The sequence below is a fragment of the Musca domestica genome, unplaced genomic scaffold (assembly GCF_030504385.1).
Source record: "Musca domestica strain aabys unplaced genomic scaffold, Musca_domestica.polishedcontigs.V.1.1 22, whole genome shotgun sequence".
In the NCBI taxonomy this organism is placed as follows: Eukaryota; Metazoa; Arthropoda; class Insecta; order Diptera; family Muscidae; genus Musca; species Musca domestica.
Genome location: NW_026712262.1, coordinates 3,677,372 through 3,695,906, shown reverse-complemented (window position 1 = coordinate 3,695,906; position 18,535 = coordinate 3,677,372).

The window sequence follows — 18,535 nt, the reverse complement described above, 5'->3', positions numbered from 1 at the left end:
AAACGGATGAAAAATGTATATTGGAGCTATAGCTATATCTGAACCGATTTCGAACAAATTTGGCATACTTATTTTCAGGCCTGATTTGGTTGTATGTGCAAAATTCCATTCTATTCGGGTTGATATTACACGTTTGGTGCACAATAAAAGGCAAATCGGACGAAGATATATATAGGAGCAATATCTAAATTTTGACCGATTATCTCCAATTTCAATAGGGTTCGTCTTTGGGCCAAACAAATGATATGTGCAAAATTTCATCTGGATCGGGTAATAAATGCGAACTGTACTTTGTTTACAAAAATACGTGGACAGACGGACGGACAGACGGACGTACATGAATCGAATCAGAATGTGATTCTATGCAGGTCATCAAAAGGAACTATGCGTCTAACTCGTTGCCTTTTGCCTGTTACAAACAAATGCACAAATACATAATACCCTGACAACCTTGTGGTGAAGGGTATAAATACTAACACACACAAAGCTGTGTATACGTATTCATTTCAAATTTCTCGTGTGTTTTGGAAAGAAAAATTTTGTTTCGACTAAAAATTACTCTCGTGTGAATTGGGCCGGGCAAAGTTCGGCCGGGCCGAACTTTTAATACCCTCCACCATTTGGAAGGAACTTGAAAAATTTCAAAAAAATCTTCCGGAAACTACCACTTAAATGAAAACTATGGAGACTATACGAACTTCAAATACCAAATTTGAAATAATTCCGGTGAATAATGTCGCTAAAATCATCAAAATACTGAATATCGAATATTTCCACTTTCCACCCATCCATGCTCATCCATACTACTTTCTTCTTTATTAAAAACGTGTTGGGTAAATAATCCAGAATTTTGCGGGTATGTTTTCAATGAAATAGCTGTCAACCTAACAATTATTTAGAAGTTGACTTTTCATTTGACAACTGCTCATATTTATTTGACATTAATTTTGTCTATTACCGCAAACTGTTGCCATGAAAAATTCTGTTGTGTCAACCGCATTTTAAATGTTTTTATTATTGGACAAACCCGAAATCGACCGACAACACTTGGTTTTGACATTTAAAGAAATAAGTCAATGGTGATAATGAAAGTCATCATGGCACTGTTGTTTTATTCGGAAAGATGTTACAAATTATTTCTGTGCACCTGTTCTTTGCACAGAAGTAAAAATAATATAAAAATAACAATTTTCAGGATAGGTCCATGTTTTAATATAGACCTGATTTTGTGTATTTTCTGGAGTAAAATTTATTTATGACAATATTTTTATTAACAATTATTGACATAAAATTTGAAGTAAGTGTCCAACTGTCGAAATATACATTTCGGACGAACGAAATGAAGTAGGTTGATAAAAATTTACTCAAATGTATATTATGTCTGCAGGACTTTTGGTATTGAAATTGGGCCATGTAGGTCCACGTTGTGGTATAGCCTCCCTATTCTCTGTATTTTGGTGATTAAAGTGAGGTTATTCACCGGAAATGTTTCAAATTTGGTATTTGAAGTTCGTAATCGATACTACAGCCTATGACAGAAAAATTGTCCGTGCAGGTCCACGTTTTCGTGTCAATCGGTCCTTGAATTCTGGCGACGTGTCTTTCCATATTTAGTGGTTGATAGACACTAAATATTTAGTATAAAAATATTCCTTAAGAACTACTTATGATAAAATGACTTAACCTAACTTAGCACTAAGTGTAATAGAGAGAGGTATGTATCTAAAGACCCATGTCTATGCACCACACCATCATAAATCTCATGGAGACTACACATGCTTACCAGTTTGTAGTCTAGGTTGCATCCCGTAATCTAACTCAAGCTTAACACATGTAACAATGTAGAATTCTACCTTATTTATGTTTAATTATTCTATGGAGGGTATATTCGCTTTTCCATTCCGTTTGTAAATCCTCGAAATATTCATAATATACCCTACAAAGTATATTTATTATTTATTTATTATTATAACGGTAACTCCCGATATTTGGTATTTTGATGATCTCAGCAACATTATTCACCGGAATCGTTTTAAATTTCGTATTGGAAGAATGGCAAAAAATTTCGTACGCAGGTCCACGTCTTCATATATATCTCCCATATAACGGTACCTCCCCATGTTCGGTATTTTCATGATTTTAGCGACATTATTTACCGGAATTATATAAAAATTCGTATTTGAAGTCCGTTATAGGTACTACAATCTATGGAAAAAAATTTAGTATGCAGGTTCACATCTTCGTTTCGTACCCATATAGCGGGTTTCATTTAAGTGGTAGTTTGCGGAATTTATTTTTGGAAATTTTCAATTTTCTTCCAAATGGTGGAGGGTATTAAAAGTTCGGCCCGGCCGAAATTAGAAGCTTTTTTACTTGTTAAATCCTCGAAATATACATTTTAGTCCCCACAAAGTATATCTATTCTTGATCAGCATTTAGCGACATCCTTCCGTCAGTGGAAATCACTCTAGCTTCCGTAAGAGCTCAAGTAAGTTGATAAAATTTTACTCAAATGTATATTTGGTTCTTATCATGACACTTCTATGCTTCTAAATATTGACGGATAGAAGTCCAACAAATCGTGTTCGAAATCCTGAAAATACAACTGGCCAAACCACCAGTGTTGACGAACACGAATATGATGATATCTCAGTCCAATTTCGCTTTTGTCGCCGGTAGCAGCGATTCTTAAGGCCCAGCATCAGAGAGAGAGAGAGAGAGAGAGAGAGAGAGAGAGAGAGAGAGAGAGCTATACAGTTGCTAACCCTCAACACGAATTCCGCCCACAACAGCACTGCACGCCATATCCGCCCATATAACTTGAGGACTATACTCGAACAAGCCGTCAAATAGAACATTACGTTTAGCCCTTGACCTATCAAATGCGTTTAATACAGCCAACCAATCCACACTGTTTGACAATATAGAGAGAACTACCCTCCGCTCGACTTTGAAACGTTGGATAATCAACTATATGTGTGTACGCCAAAAGTACTTGAAATCCCGGAACAAGAAGTCCAAACACCTAGAGTAAAGTAGGGAGTTCCCCACGGTGGGGTGATATCTCCCGAACTGTTTAACCTTTAACTTTCGGAATTCCCCCCGCCACTCAGACGGCATAGAGATCGTAACATATGTCGATTAATGTATGATCATGGTGTAGGACCCTGTTTTTGGAGATAGCCTCCTACTTCCACGCGAGGAATATAAATATGGTCAGTGGAGATGAGAACACATCTGACTTTGCAGGTCGAGGGAGATTTAATTTCGACCACTAACTACCCCCAAGATCCTACGGATCACATTCAACAACATGCTCAAATCGTCCACACAACCCACAGCTATCCTTCCAGTAACCATATACTGATGGTCATCCAAACTATCTAATGGTGGATAAAACTCCCCCACCCAGGCGTATGAGGAAAAGCACACAAGATGCGTCCAGTGGTTAAGACTTCTTGCATATAGGTCTTTTTACCTGAGAAACACTCAACACAGACGAATCAATTGGACATTTTCCTCGTTACGCCAAAAATAATGCAAATTTCACAGATTTTCGTATATTTTCCGATATTTATTTGTTTTTTACTCTGAACGCGTCTTCAATTGTCCTTCCGCAGCAATTTATCTAAAAAACAAGTAAAAAAACATTAAGTTCGGCCGGGCCAAACTTTTAATACCCTCCACCTTAGGGTAAAAGAAACATTAGAAGAAATGTGGCACAAACCATTAAAATGCCGAATATCGGAAGGTACCGTTATATGGGGGCTACACCAAAACGTGGACCTATAATTACAATGTATCGCCACACGAACTAGGACTCATTATGACCCACAAATACCAATTTTTAGACAAATCAGTGAAAAAATGTGGCAAAAACCATTAAAATGCCGAATATCGGGATGTTCCGTTATATGGGGGCTATATCAAATCATGGACCTATGCATACAATGTTTTGCCATCGGAGCTGGAACCCATTATGACCAACGAATACCAATTTTCAGACAAATCCGTGAAAAAATGTGGCAAAAATCATCAAATTACCGAATATCGGGAGGTACCATTATATGGGGGCTATACCAAATCATGGACCCATACATGCAATGTTTCGCCACCGGAGCTGGAACCCATTTGGACCCATACATGCAATGTTTCTTGCATTGCATTTTGTTTGCCTCTTTGACCCAACTGTTGAGTCACTTCACTTTTATTTATTCTGTCACCTTCGATGGCATTATATTTGCCTTGATTCCCTTTTGCATTCATGAGAATAAAGAAAACTGTTTCTGATTGCGGTCCAGCACATCCGGCCAACTACGGACGATGCAACAAACAAACCAACCAACCAAGCAACCATACAACTAAACAAACCATCACCAACAGTTGTTGGGGAATATTGGTCGACGTAATGAACGCTCAGCTGCAACCTGCAGAAGACTTTCCTCTCCAGTGTGAATGGCAAACTGTGTACATGAGATTTTATTTTTATTCCATCTGCAGAGAAAACCAAAAATCCCAGGGTGCTTTCTAAAATGTCCACAGCCGTTTGAACACATTCTATTCGTATGTATGTATGAGACATATGTATGAGGTGATATGATCATATATGTATGTGTATGTATACACACCTATGCATGTTTAAGCATCAATGTTGCCTGTGTGATAAAGCTCCATTAGACCAATAGAAACACCTGTGGCCAGTTCTTTTGTTAATATTCTCAGAACACGAATATTGGGTTATTGTTGTTGGTGTTTGTGATTTCCTTCGAAGTTCTATTTGGCAAGAAAATGTGCTGTAAAAACTTTAAAGTTTCCAAACCCCAAAAATAGCCTGAACGGGGGTGTTTGTATTAATTGATGTAAATTATTTTGCTGATAAAATCTCGAAAATAATTTTAATATTATTGGCATTGACATCGCTGTAGTTGTACATTTTCCAAAATTTATAATGTTGCTATTTCCTAGGATCGCAAACCTCCTTTATTTAGTAAACAGAATTTTGAGTCGGTGTATTTTCATTGGGATTTCTAAGTCGATTTAGCGATGTCCGTCTGTCTGTCTGTTATAATCACGCTATCTGTCGAACGAATTGAGATAGAAAGCTAAAATTTGTGCACACATATTTATTTTGCCAGTAGGCAGGTTGAGTTCGTTAATGGGCCATGTAGGTCCACGGTTTCATATAGCCTCCATATAACGGTACCTCCCGATATTCGACGTTTTGTTGATTTTAGCGACATTATTCACTGGAATTGTTTCAAATTTGGTAGTTGATGTTCGTAATCGATACTACAGCCAAAGACAGAAAATTGTCTGTGGAGGTCCACGTTCTCGCATAGCCCCCATATAACAGTATCTCCCGATATTCGGTATTTTGATGATGTCGCTAAAATCATCAAAATACCGAATATCGGGAGGTACCGTTATATGAGGGCTGTATAAAGACGTTACCTGCACAGATAATTTTCTGTCTTAGGCTGTAGTATCCATTTCGAACTTCAAATAACAAATTTGAAACAATTCCGATGAATACTATCGCAAAAATCATCAAAATACCGAATATCGGGAGGTACCGTTATATAGGGGCTATACCAAAACGTAGACCTACATGGCTCAATTTCAATACCAAAAGTCCTGCAGACATCATATACATTTGAGTAAAGTTTTATCAACCTACTTTATTTCGTTCGGAAGCTAGAGTGATTTCCACAGACGGACAGAGATCGCTAAATCGACATGGAATATATACAGGGTTGCCCATATTCGACGGACCCATCTGGCAACGCCATAACTTTTGACAGAGATGTCACATCGCTTAATGACATACCGCGTTTGAAGCGTCAGCCCAAGCAGATTTTTACCATAAACCAATACACACCACGCGAGCGCTCTGAAATTTACATTCAACAGAAGAAGTCAATTGTGAAAACTCAACGTGCTTTTAAAACATTAAAAAATGTGAGAAGTGCGCCTTCTAAGAACACCATTAAGCGTTTATACGAAAATTTTGCGACTGGTAAGGCTCTTTCTAATCCGAAGAGGCCATTTAAAAGTCGACCAAGGCGATCGGCCGAGAATATCGCTGCCGTACGAGTGTTGAGAGGTCCCCAAGAACATCCCAAAAACGCCGTTCTCAGCAGTTGGGCATGGCTCGGTCCACTTTACAACGGATTATTCGCATTGATTTGCATTTGTTCCCGTACAAAATTCAATGGACGCAAAGAATGTTGCCTGCGGACAAGCCCCGTCGATTGGAATGGGCCCAAAGAGTCATCGAAATGGCCGAAGATGACGAGCAATTTTGGAACAAAATTATCATGTCCAATGAAGCCCATTTCACATTGAATGGGACCGTAAATAAGCAAAATTGCCGTTTTTACGCCACTGAAAATCCTCAAGAGATTCAAGAAGTGCCTCTTCATGACGAAAAAGTCACAGTTTGGTGCGGCGTTAGTGCGAAAACGGTCATTGGACCGTTTTTCTTCCAAAATGAAAATGGCCATGCTGTTACCATCAATCAGCAGCGTTATCGCGACATGATGACCAATTTTGTGATGCCAATTATTCATCGAAAGCGTATGAGGCAGTTCTGGTTTCAACAAGACGGCGCTCCACCGCACACAAGTCGGATAACAATCGATTTTCTGAAGAATTTGTTTCCGGGCCGTTTGATGTCGAAAAGTGGTGATTTGGACTGGCCACCGCGTTCGCCCAATTTGACGCCGCCTGACTTCTTCTTGTGGGGATATTTGAAGTCAAAGGTTTACGTTAACAAGCCAAGGACTGTAGAAGAGCTCAAGGACAAAATTCGTGAAGAAATATTCGCTATACCGGCCGAAATGTTGGCAAAAACGATGGAAAATGCAGCAAAAAGGGCACAATACGTCATCAACGCCAGAGGCGGCCATTTGAGACATATAATATTCAAAAACTGATGTAAACAAATCTACTTGGAATAAATTAAATGATTTACATTGCCAACCGCCAAATTTTTATTTTTTTCTCTGATTTAAAAAAAAAAAAAACATGGGCCCGTCGAATATGGGCAACCCTGTATACTTTGTGGGGTCTAAAATGTATATTTCGAGGTTTTACAAACGGAATGACAAACTTAATATACCCTCCATACTGTGGTGGAGGGTATAATAAACAATGGAACCATAAGATTGTATCCTTTCTAATCTTCTATTTTTTGTTCAGCCAAGCTGAGAATTGAATTGACAACCGAAGAGCGAGGTTGGGTTCTTTTCTCATTTACAGTGGATAAGATTTATTTGAATATTTTGTAAATATAATTGACTGCTTAGGGTTTCGGTAGGATCCTACAATTGAGACCTTTTAATCGGTGAAAGTCCTTTTTTTCTACAATTGTTAACTTCCTTGAAAGAAATAGCTTGAATTTTCTAGTAACTCTCATAAAACGGCATTCTGATGACAAATAATAACAACTCCCTAACTATGTGGAACCAATGCTCGATTTCCTTTTAACTTCGCACAGCTCAATATTTCTACTTACATCATATCTAGTGTGATATATTTTATACCAAGAACCAGTTCATCACTTTAGAATTCCATTAAAAATTCGAATAACATTATATTTGTCTTAGGTTCATTAAAAAAGTTGTTAACACCGTAGCCTCTGTCAATAGACTCGTTAGAAAAACTAACTGCAAAAGAAGAACAACAAAAAAGGGAGCAGATTCAATATGCTGCCAACGAGAAGTAAATTACTTGAGAAAATTCTATTAGAAAATCCACTTTGGCCCGAGACATCTTCTTTTCCTTTCTCCGTCATGTTATTCCAATTTAATAGAAATTTAAAACAAAATCATTAAAGTAAAACACAACACAAACGGTATCGCTGAAGAGAGTTTTTCAAGAAAACTTACTTATTTGTTCGATAGCAGTACAAATACGTCGCATTCTAGGTGCAAATAGCATACAGTAATAGGATGGAGGATTAGAATTTTTATTCAAATTTTTAACGGTATTGGAGTAACGAGGTGGGCGAGGCAGCGTATGTACTTTGTGGGGTTTGAAATGAATATTTCGAGGTGTTACATACTATGGCGGAGGGTATAAAAAATATATGTGGGAGCCGAGTTGCACCAAATGGAAATGTACGGCCGAAATTCACTCAATTCAGGCTGATATTAGCTCTTATTTACACAACAAACCTGAAATCGCAATAAACTGCTGAATTAAACTGGCGTATTTGGTTTTCTCCGGTAAGAAAACATTCGTTGTCCAGCAGTTTGTAAATGGTGATGGCGTGGGCCGCCATAACAGCCGATGTCGCTCTCCGCTTGTATTAATCGACCGTGGCATCAGAATAAAAGCCTTGGGCACGCAAACATTTTGGCCGCAGACCTTGGTCAGGACTCAGCACCATCGCACTCAGCACGTACCACTCAAGAATGGTTTCTAAATGAGGTTCCTCGCTTCATTTCCAGCGCACAATGGCCACCAAAATCTCCGGATACCAATCCGTTAGACTAATGTGTCTGGAGTATTTTGGAAAGCAAGGTTCGCACTAAAAATTACCAATGTGTCGATCACCTCAAGCAAGCGCTTCGACGGGAATGGACCAAAATACCACAAAGCAACATTCGGGCAGCGTGTGACGGTTTCATGGGCCGTTTGAAGACCATAATTCGTGCCAAAGCTGACCAATTCGAACAAATCTAAACATAATCTAAAATTTGATGCTATTTCCGAGGTATTTTGCTTTCATTCAATAAAATTAAAAAAAAAAAAAAAAATATTAAAAGTTATGGCGTTTGACTTTGTTGCAGTTTTTTATCTCACCCTCTATATTCTTGAGCAGCATAAAATTCTATGTCGATTTAGCGATGTCCGGTCTGTGGAAATCACTCTAGCTTCTGAACGTTGCAGAGTTGCAGCAGATTGATAAAATTTTACACAAATTTATTTTATGTCTGCAGGACTTTTGGTACTGAAAATGGCCAATGTAGGTCCACGTTTTGGTATAGCACCCATATAACGGTACCTCCCGATATTCGGTAATTTGTTGATTTTAGCGACATTATTCACTGGAATTCTTTCAAATTTGGTATTTGATGTTCGTAATGGATTCTACAGCTTATGACAGGAGATTGTCTGTGCAGGTCCACGTCTTCGTATAGTCCCCATATAACGGTACCTCCCGATATTCGGTACTTTGTTAATTTTAGCGACATTATTCACCGGAATTCTTTCAAATTTGGTATTTGAAGTTCGTAATGTATTCTACAGCTTATGACAGGAGATTGTCTGTGCAGGTCCACGTCTTCGTATAGTCCCCTTGTAACGGTATCGGGAGGTACCGTTATATGAGGACTATACCAAAACGTGGACCGATATATGTCATTTTCAATACCAAACATCCTAGGCACAATACAAATTATTCTGCTAAATTTTGAAGCTTTACGTCAAATAATGTGGCCCGTTATAGCGGAGCTGTGCGAAGACCTGGACCAGCATAGACAATTTTCTGTCACAGGCTGTAGCATCCATCCATTCGGAATTTTTATTCACCGTAATTGTTTCAAATTTGGTATTTGAAGTTCGTTATGGATACTGTAGTCTAAGACAGAAAATTATCTGTGCAGGTTCAGGTCTTCATATAGCCCCCATATAACAGTACCCCGATATTCGGTATTTTGATGACTTTAGCTACATTATTCACCGATTTTTTTTTCTAAGTTTCGCATTTGAATATTGTAATGGCTTATGACAAAAATTTCCTATGCAGGCCCATGTCGTCGTAAAGACGATTTAACGGATTTCATTGTTTTTGAGAATTGCCAAATCCGTTCCAAATGGTGGAGGGTATTCAAAGTTCGGTCCCGCCGAACTTACATCTTTTTTACTTGTTTTTATGTGGCCTTCTAGTTTCGTTTTTTTACATCAAGAGAACATGATGTCTTGTAAATGGCCGCCACCACAGTTTATTGTCATTTGAGCCCTTTTTATGGCATTTTCCATCACTTTGGCCAAAACTTCCGACATTAGGTTCTCACATTCATGACGGATATTGCCTTTAAGAGCTGAAAGATTCTGAATCTTTGTTGACATAAACCCGCGACTTCAAAAAGCCCCACAAAAAGAAGTTTGGAGCGGTCAAATCAGTCGATCTTGCTGTGTAAATTGCCTAAACGGGAGATTAGGAGCCTGGGAAATGGAACCACAAGTTTTCCAATTTCAACTCATCAAGTTGCGGCAAAAAGAAGGTGTTGATTATTGCTTTGTAGCGCTCACCATTCACAGTGACCCTTTGGCCCGCGCCTCTTTAAAGAAAAAAGGTCCGATGACTCCTCCTGCGAAAACAGCACACCATACAGTGAGTTTGAGTGGATATTATGGCTCTTCGTGGGTTACACGCGCATTTTCAATGCCTCAGAAGCGTATCTTTTGCTTATTTACGTACCCGCTAAGATAGAAATTGGCCTCACCACTCGTGTTTATTTTTTATGAAAAATAGTCTTCTTCTTGGTGATTATTAAGGATGGCTTAAGCGTATGTTAGACGCGATTGGCGGTCAGCAGCTACCAGCTGATGCGCCATCTGGACTTCGTACGGAAACATCTTCAAATCTTTTACCAAAATTCGCTGTAAAGACCTCGAATGATACCCATTTGCGTGGCACGTCGTCTGTTCGATGTCTTCCGATGCTTCCATGGCATCCTTGGCTACAGCAGCAATGTTCTCTGCAGAACGGATACTCCGGGGTCTGCCACGCCTGGCACCAACTTTTGTTGTGCCAGTCTCTTCGAGGCGAGCGGCCAGGAAATCTGCGCCGAAATTCACTTTGTGTCAAAGTCACTGACCGATTATAGTTCAAGTAAATAGTCACCATTATTCCACGTTCTGGAGCAGAGTAGGGTAAAACGTGTATTTCGCATGTCAAAAGAGAACGGACAATCTTAAAATTTAAAGCATTATCTGTTAGCAGAATTACTTTTGCGTCACCTTTTACTTGGTTGGGTCTAAAATAATTATTTCAATGAGTTGCGAACGGAATGAGAAACGTATCCTGCCATACTATGTCTCGAAGGGTATAGAAATTACCTTCCTTTAAGTAATACCATCAAAACCATGCAACATATTGATACCGCCTCATACTGTATCCTAACACCAATAACTAAATCTGCACAGAAGGTAAGAGGTATTTTGTATGCTGCGTATGCAGGTGATTCAGTCGTTCCGACTTAACCGGAACTATTTCAACTATTCACAATATGTTTGGGTGTGTGTACACATCAACCGACAAGCAGCTCCATTCATTCAATAGCTAAGACCCGGCATTCAACTAAAGATGGCAATATCTAATGTAATTAAAAAGTTTTTCACATTCCAGACCAAACCGACTTGTGTTGGCTCACACATCCCCACACACTCACACACACAGACACACACACGCACATAAGTGTGATGGTAGTTGTAATACCTGTTTCCTTCATGGGTAAATAATAAAATTTTAAACACATTTAAAGTTTTCATTACTTTTAAACATGAGCTATCAACCGAACCAAATAGAATTTGTAATGAGAACAACTAACCGGGAATTTAGGGCAACTTAAAGTAAGAGAAAGCAAATTAATTCATGTACAAGACATTATGCAGGTGAAAATTATACAAAACAATTGTTTACACATACCTCTCGCCGAGAGACGAATCATATCAAAATGACAATACCTAATATAGGAAGTGCCATACCCGTGGGTGACAAAATTAGAGGAAAAACCAGTAAAGAAAGTCTTAAAGTCGGGCGGGGCCGACTTTATGATACCCTACACCACTTTGCTAATTAAGTAGAGCTCCACATAACAATTAAAAGTTTTTATGGGAGAATTCAATCATACACGCTATGATTATAATTATAATTATAATTTAAAGTTCAAAGGACTAAACATGCCGAAGAATTTGTATCTTTTAAATTCGGACTTGTATTGACCATTTGGTGCACAATTAATTTGAAATCGGATAAATATATATATGGGAGCTATATCCAAATCTGAACCGATCTCGATAAAATTTGGCAAAGATATTTCTGAGCTGTATTTGATATATTTCCCTGAATATCGTTGTTACGGAGTGTATATTACGGTTGTGGGTAACAAATATAACAAATCGGATGAATAATATATATGGAAGCTATAGCTATATCTGAACCGATCTTCACCAAATTTGACATACTAGCTTCTAGTTTCAATTCGGTCGTATGTGCCAAACTCTATCCCATTTGGACAAATATTAGACGTTTGGTGCACAATAAAATGTAAATCGGACGAAGTTATATATGAGAGTTATATCCAAATCTGAACCGATCTCGATAAAATTTTGCAAATGTATTTCTGAGCTGTATTTGATATATTTGGCAAAGATATTTCTGAGCTGTATTTGATATATTTCCCTGAATATCGTTGTTACGGAGTGTATATTACGGTTGTGGGTAACAAATATAACAAATCGGATGAATAATATATATGGAAGCTATAGCTATATCTGAACCGATCTTCACCGAATTTGACATACTAGCTTCTAGTCTCAATTCGGTCGTATGTGCCAAATTCCATCCCATTTGGACAAATATTAGACGTTTGGTGCACAATAAAAGGTAAATCGGACGAAGTTATATATGGGAGCTATATCCAAATCTGAACCGATCTCGATAAAATTTTGCAAATGTATTTCTGAGCTATATTTGATATATTTCCCCAAATATTGTTGTTGCAGAGTGCATATTACGGCGGCGGTGGACAAAAATAACAAATCGGATGAACAATATATATGGGAGCTATAGCTATATCTGAACCGATTTCGATCAAATTTGGCATAAATTTGGTTGCATGTGCAAAATTCCATACTATTCGGGCTGATATTACACGTTTGGTGCACAATAAAAGGCAAATCGGACGAAGATATATATGAGAGCTATATCTAAATTTTGACCGATTATCTCCAATTTCAATAGGGTTCGTCCTTGGGCCAAACAAATGATCTGTGCGAAATTTCATCTAGATCGGGCAATAAATGCGACCTGTACTTTGTTTACAAAAATACATGGACAGACGGACGGACGGACGGACGGACAGACGGACGGACGGACATGCATAAATCGACTCAGAATGTGATTCTATGCAGATCATCAAAAGGAACTATGGGTCTATCTCGTTTCCTTTTGCCTGTTACAAACAAATGCACAAAGACATAATACCCTGACCACCTTGTGGTGTAGGGTATAATTATGGGTTAAATGACACCCCGCGATTCGTAAACGTTTGTATAAATAAACCAGTAAGGAAAGTATTAAAGTCGGGCGGGGCCGACTTTATGATACCCTACACCACTTTGCTAATTTAGTAGAGCTCCGCATAACAATTAAAAGTTTTTGTGGGAGAATTCAATCATATACGCTACGATTATAATTATAATTTAAAGTTCAAAGGACTAAATATGCCGAAGCATTTGTATCTTTTAAAAATCGGAAATAGGATAAAAATATATATGGGAGCTATATCCAAATCGGAACCGATCTCGATAAAATTTGGCAAAGATATTTCTGAGCTGTATTTGATATATTTCCCTGAATATCGTTGTTACGGAGTGCATATTACAGCTGTGGGTAACAAATATGACAAATCGGATGAACAGTATATATGGGAGGTATAGCTATATCTGAACCGATCTTCACCAAATTTAACATACTAGCTTCTAGACTCAATTCGGTCGTATGTGTCAAATTTGATCCCATTTGTGCAAATATTAGACGTTTGGTGCACAATAAAATGTAAATCGGACGAAGTTATATATGGGAGCTATATCCAAATCTGAACCGATCTCGATAAAATTTAGCAAATATATTTCTGAGCTGTATTTGATATATTTCCCCAAATATCGTTGTTACAGAGTGCATATTACGGCTCCGGAGGACAAAAATAACAAATCGGATGAACAATGTTTATGGGAGCTATAGCTATATCTGAACCGATTTCGATACTTATTTTCAGGTCCAATCTGATCGTACGTGCAAAATTTCATGCTATTCGGACTAATATTACACGTTTGGTGCACAATAAAAAGCAAATCGGACGAAGATATATATGGGAGCTATATCTAAATTTTGACCGATTATCTCCAATTTCAATAGGGCAAAATTTCATCTGGATAGGGCAATAAATGCGAACTGTACTTTGTTTACAAAAATACATGGACAGACGGACGGACGAACGGACGGACAGACGGACGGACGGACATGCATAAATCGACTCAGAATGTGATTCTATGCAGATCATCAGAGGAACTATGGGTCTATCTCGTTTGCTTTTGCCTGTTACAAACAAATGCACAAAGACATAATACCCTGACCACCTTGTGGTGTAGGGTATAAAAATAGATTAGCAAGGCTACCTAGTGTAGATGAGAGAGGTTTGCTAATCAGGGATTTTTTTATTACCGTACACATTAAATGAGATAAAACTAGTTAAAAAGCAGTAAGTTCGGCCGGGCAGAACTTTGAATACCCTCCACCTTAGGGTAATGGAAACACTAGAACCAATTACGACCCACAAATACCATTTTTTAGACATATTCCTGGCAAAAAGGTGGCAAAAATCATCAAAATACCGAACATCGGGAGGTACCGCTATATAGGGCTATACAAACGAGTGGACCTATACATACAATACTTCGCCAACAGAGCTAGAACTCAATATGACCAACAAATTCCAATTTTTAGACAAATCCGTGATAAAATGTGACAATAACCATCAAAATACCGAATATCGGGAGGTACCGTTATATGGGGGCTATACCAAAGCGTGGACCTATACATACAATGTTTCGCCGCACGGACTAGGACCCATTATGACCTACAAATACCAATTTTCAGACAAATCCGTGAAAAAATGTTGTAAAAATCATCAAAATACCGATTATTAGGAGATACCGTTATATGGGGGCCATACCAAAGCCTGGACCTATACATACAAAGTTTCGCCACACGAACTAGGACCCATTATGACCTACAAATACAAATTTTCAGACAAATCCGTGAAAAAATGTGGCAAAAATCATCAAAATTATGACCTACAAATAGCAATCATCAAAATACCGAATATCGGGAGGTACCGTTATATGGGGACTATACCAAAACGTGGACCGATATATGTCATTTTCAATACCAACCATCTGGACCTGCACAGATAATTTTCTGTCTTAGGCTGTGTATCCATTTCGAATTTCAAATACCAAATCTGAGACAATTCCGGTGAATAATGTCGCTTAAATCATCAAAATACCGAATATAGGGAGGTACTGATATATGGGGCCTATACGAAGACCTGCATAGACAATTTTCTGTCACAGACTGTAGTTCCCATTATGAACTCTAAATACGTAATTTGAAACAATTTCGGTTAATAATGTCGCTAAAATCATCAAAATACCGAATATCGGGAGGTACCGTTATATGGAGGCTATATGAAGACATGGACAGACAGACAGACGGACATCGCTAAATCGACTTAGAATTTTACGCTGATCAAGAATATATATACTTTGTTGGGTCTGACACGAGTATTTCGTGGAGTTACAAACGGAATGACAAAATTAATATATACTCCACAGTATGGTGGAGGGTATAAAAATGTGGCGAACAGATCTTTGAGTTATTAGAAATAAATAATATAGAATTTTCAAATTGCTGCATGTGGTATGTTGGAGTTCGATTACGGGATGTAATCTTTACTCAGACTGAAAAGCAAGTGCAGCATGTTTGCTTGCCACATGTGAGATAGCTGTGGGTGTTTATGGCCTTCTCCTAAGATTTTTGATGGGATGGTGCATAGACATATGTACATTTTATATACCGATCTCTTTTACACTTAATTCTAAGATAGATTATGTCATATTATCAAAACTAGATCTTAAGAAACATTTTTATACCCGGCAAAAATAAAGGTTGGAGTTTATAAGTTTTATTGGGGCAAAAATTATGTAACACCTCGAAATATTGGTTTCCCATATGGGAAAGTGTATATGGATCTTCCTATCACGCCGAGCTGAGTCGATCTACCTATGTATGTTCGTCTGTCCATTTTAATTTGTAATCACTCTACAGGTCGCAATTATGGCTCGATCCTGGCGAATTTTTGCATGGACCTGGGGTTATGGTCAGAATAGAAGCCTATGATCGCGATATATTTAGGGGTTGAAATGGACCAAAAAATGAAAAATTTCCTGATTTTGTAGTTGCTCTACAGGTCGCAATTATAGACCAATCGACGCGGAAGTTAGCATGGGGCTAGAGCTTAAGGATGTTAGCTAGAATGTTTATATCTCAAGAATGGCTGGACCGATTTTGACAAATTTTGTCAATTCAGGCATAAAAGAATAAAATCTAAAAAAAAATGCATAAAAAGATGCCAATAATTATGTTAATATAGATTTTGTGGTATTTTATGACATTTTTTCATATATTTTATCGCATGCCATTTTTATACCCTACAACACTATGTGTTGGGGTATTATAAGTTTGATTGGGCCAAAAATTATGTAACACCTCGAAATATTGGTTTCCCACATAGGAAAGTATATATGGATCTTCCTAGCTCGCCGAGCTGAGTCGATCTAGCTATGTATGTCCGTCCGTCCGTCTGTCCGTCTGCCCGTCTGTCCGTCTGTCCATGTTAATTTGTAATCACGCTACAGGTCGCAATTATGGCCCGATCTTCACGAAATTTAGAATGTAGGTGGGGCTTGGACCAGAATAGAACCCTATTGCTTTTGGAGATGATCGCCAAATGTTTAGGGGTTGAAATGGACCAAATACTGAAAAAATTTCGGATTTTGCAGTAGCTATACAGGTCGCAATTATAGACCAATCGACGCGAAATTTCGCATGTAGATAGAGTTTAGGGCGGGGAAGAAGCCTGCTAATTTGGGTGGTCATCGGATAATATTTAGCGGGTAAAATAGACCATATCTTTTGTGTTGAAAAAAATCAAAAATTTTCATTAAACCGCGAATATTTTAAATCTCGGCGAAATCACAAAGCCATCACAAGGTTACTTCTGATCTTTACATTGATGTTAACATCCAACAAATCGGATATATAGCAAAATATGTGCGATATATATGTCTATCAAAGGAGATATGCTTGAAAGATCTCTTATATGTCGAGAACGGCTGAACTGATTTCGACAGTTCTCATTAATTTAGAATGGCCTCTTGGCAGGAAAGAAAAACGTCTAAAAAATCGCATAAAAATATCTCTCTAAAGATGAAAATATTGATTTTGTAAAATTTTCTCATATTATTTCAATTTTGTCATATTTTTGGCATATTTTCATTTTGAATTAAACATTTGGTAATATTTCTACAGCTAACAAAACTAAGTAGTTAGGATATCAGGATATCATATACAGATCGCATTTATGGCCCGATCCTAACGAAATTTTGCATGGGGATCAGATGAGGGTCAGAATAGAAGCCTACTCTTTTTGGAGATGATCGCCATATATTTAGGGGTTGAAATGGACCAAAAAAACTGCAAAATTGTCAGCAGGTCGTAATTATTGCCCGATCCTCACGCATATTTGAATGAGGGTTACCGGACATTGCAAAAGCCAAGCAGTTTTGGATGGCCATCCAAAAATATTCAATGTGCGAAATAGTTTGCCAACTTTTGTAGGCAAAATACGAAAATGTTTATTCCAGTGACTCTTTGGAGAATTCACAAATACAGGAAAGTCGCACTTCTGACTATTTCGTTAACGCTGATTTTGTGGAAGAATATAGTTAAATGTCTGTGTCTCATATAGATGCGTTTCAGTCAAAAACCAATAATAAATGTTAATCTTTTGCCACTTCTGAGAGATTATAGGTCTTTGGGAAATATTGGTTCCAGATCTAGGAAGACCATTTAAGTGCAACATCTACCAATAAATTGGAAATGAGCAAATTAGTCTAAGTTGCTATTATTCGAAAATTAGAGAACGAAACCTGATGGTTTTCTTTTATTATTTGTCACAATATCTTGTGGAATTATTTTGAGTATCTCGCCTATATAAACTGTATCGTTTATTATAGTGTTGTAGGGTATTCAACGGTCGGCCCCGCTCGACTGTAGCCTTTGCTTACTTGTTTTTTATTTGAACTTATAATATTGAAGTGTATATTTTGTAATATTTGTTCACCTTACAACACAGGTTGGGTGTATTATAAACAGATTGCAATTATCGTCCGATCCTCACGAAAATTGTCATAAGGGTAGGGTTAGGCTCAGAAGGACATCTTGTTTTTAAAGATGTCCGTAGTATATTTAGGGGTTGAAATGGACCAACAACTAAAAATGTTCCTGATTTTGCAGTCATTATAAAAGTCACAGATAGAAACCAAAGGCCACGAAATCTCGCATGAGAAAGGAGTTTAGGACAGCGGGTAAAATGGACCACTACTTTTATGTGAAAAAATACCAAAATTTCCATTCTACCGAAACGCTGAAAATAACTTACAGGCGAAATCCAAAATA